The sequence below is a fragment of the Octopus sinensis genome, linkage group LG2 (genome assembly GCF_006345805.1).
Source record: "Octopus sinensis linkage group LG2, ASM634580v1, whole genome shotgun sequence".
Lineage (NCBI taxonomy): Eukaryota > Metazoa > Mollusca > Cephalopoda > Octopoda > Octopodidae > Octopus > Octopus sinensis.
Window position 1 is genome coordinate 197,426,675 of NC_042998.1, and position 2,500 is coordinate 197,429,174.

Below are 2,500 nucleotides of genomic sequence, written 5' to 3' on the forward strand. Positions count from 1 at the left end.
CCAGTGGCCTCTACCTGGGATGTAGCCAGTCCACTTATGCATACCTTTCCTTCTTGGGACCCAAAACTCTGCTTGTGAAGACCTGTTGAATCAAGTGAAATTGAAATCGATCAAAAAATCAATGGAAATTGGAGTTGTGATACCAGTGCTGGTGGCACGTAAAAGAACCATCCGAATGTGGCCATTGCCAGCATCGCCTCGACTGGCCTCCGTGCCGGTGGCATGTAAAAAGCACCAACCGATCGTGGCCGTTGCCAGCCTTGCCTGGCCCCTGTGCCGGTGGCACATAAAAAGCACCTACTACACTCACGAAGTGGTTGGTGTTATGAAGGGCATCCAGCTGTAGAAACTCTGCCAGATCAGACTGAGCCTGGTGCAGCCTCCTGGCTTCCCAGACCCCAGTCGAACCGTCCAACCCATGCTAGCATGGAAAGCGGACGTTAAACGATGGTGATGATTATGATGATGAAGTTTTGGAATCCCTTACAAAAAAAGTTCTGAGCACACCAGCCTTCTTTTAACTATGAAAGAAAATGTGGCTTGCTACAGAGGGTGTAGAACCCTGTCAAATGCTTCATGTTTAATCCTTTTTCTCCTGTAATGTAACAACAACAACAACATTAACATCAACACCCACAACGACAAGGAAAATGTCCGTGCAATCAGAAATGACCGGGAATATACAACAATAAAGAAAATAGAATTTGGATTTTTTTGGAGCATTTTATTTCATATGTATTATAATTGTTAAAGTTATAACATTAAAAAATATTATGTATATTTGGGTATTTGTTGATACTTTGGATCAGAAGTGGACGAGTATATTGCTTAATGTGTGTGTGTATGTGTGTGTGTGTGTGTGTGTAAATGTTTAGCAGATACTAGCAAATTAATATGGCCTTGTAGCTTGTATCACACTTGTGCAAATTGTTATAAGTGCCTATATAGTTGCAATCAGATACAAACACCCTCTCTTCTTTCCCACTCTCGACTCAGCAGAACATCAAGGCTGTACCAGCTAGAGGTGGAGAGAGAGAGAGAGAGAGAGAGAGAGAGAGAGAGAGAGACAGACAGACGGAAAGAGAGAGAGAGAGAGACAGACAGACAGACAGACAGAAAGAGAGAGAGAGAAAGAGAGAGAGAGAGAAAGAGAGAGAGAGAAAGAGAGAGATTGAGAGTGAGAGCGAGAAAGAGAGAGAGAGAGATACAGAGAAGGAGAGAGAGCTAAACAAGCACTAAGCTAGTATAATTCATTTACAGCTGAATAGATGAGGGCAATATGAAATGAAGTGCCCTGCTGAAGGACACAGTGTGGTAATCAAACCAGGAATCAAAGTCACAACTTCATGATCATGAGTCCAGTGTTTTAATCACCTGGCCACACAGCTTTACAAATATAAATGTGTGTGTACATATATTCGTCAAATGGTAGAATAAGGTTCTGAATCCAAAGTAGATAGTTGAGGGCAAATTATGTATGTATGTATGTATGTATGTATGTATGTATGTATGCATGCATGCATGCATGTATGTGGAGGCGCAATGGCCCAGTGGTTAGGGCAGCGGACTCGCGGTTTCGATTCCCAGACCGGGCGTGAGTGTTTATTGAGCGAAAACACCTTAAAAAGCTCCACGAGGCTCCGGCAGGGGATGGTGGCGATCCCTGCTGTACTCTTTCACCACAACTTTCTCTCACTCTTTCTTCCTGTTTCTGTTGTACCTGTATTTCAAAGGGCCGGTCTTGTCACTCTCTGTGTCACGCTGAATATCCCCGAGAACTACGGTAAGGGTACACGTGTCTGTGGAGTGCTCAGCCACTTATACGTTAATTTCACGAGCAGGCTGTTCCGTTGATTGGATCAACCGGAACCCTCGTCGTCGTAACCGACGGAGTGCTTCCCTCCTTTATGTATGTATGTATGTATGTATGTATGTATGCATCCATGTATGTATGCATGCATGTATGTGTGGATAGATGGATGTCAAGCAATTATGAGTTGACCCTAGGCCTACAATTTGAAGTAGCAGCATGTGAAGTCGACTCTGAATCTATAATAAATAGAATTTCTTTAAAGTAATTATTTTCTGTTGAGTACTATTAATGGAGCTGTGTGTGTTTTAATATACTATGGGATATAAAGTTAAGCCCTTCAAATCAAGTCAACTGGGAAAGTACTTTAAAATTGGTTTCTGTGGGATTAAGTGTATTGACTTACAAATTGATGTATATTTGCAAGATGGAACACCAGTATATCACCGGTATCATTCAAAGAATAAGCTGCACCTACATGTCTCAGATTGATGAATTAAGATACATAGAATGAAGTATATTTCTCAAAGACAATCTGAAGTTATTTAAATTGACCATATAATCTTATATCCTCTCCATATAAGAGTTGTGTAATTTAAACCTATTGCCTATTTCTTTACTACCCGCAATGGGCTAAACACAGAGAGGACAAACAAGGACAGACAAATGGATTAAGTCGATTACATCGAC

At 41.6% G+C, this 2,500-nt stretch overlaps 1 long non-coding RNA gene across 1 annotated transcript; it reads right to left on the bottom strand.

Moving 5' to 3' along the window:
- Window positions 1-698: 698 nt before the first annotated feature.
- LOC118762178 lies at window positions 699-1,592 on the bottom strand. The gene is made up of 2 exons (XR_004997957.1): window positions 1,413-1,592; window positions 699-1,018 (listed from the first exon to the last, which is right to left on the bottom strand). It is a non-coding gene; the product is annotated as an uncharacterized LOC118762178 (long non-coding RNA).
- Window positions 1,593-2,500: the final 908 nt, after the last annotated feature.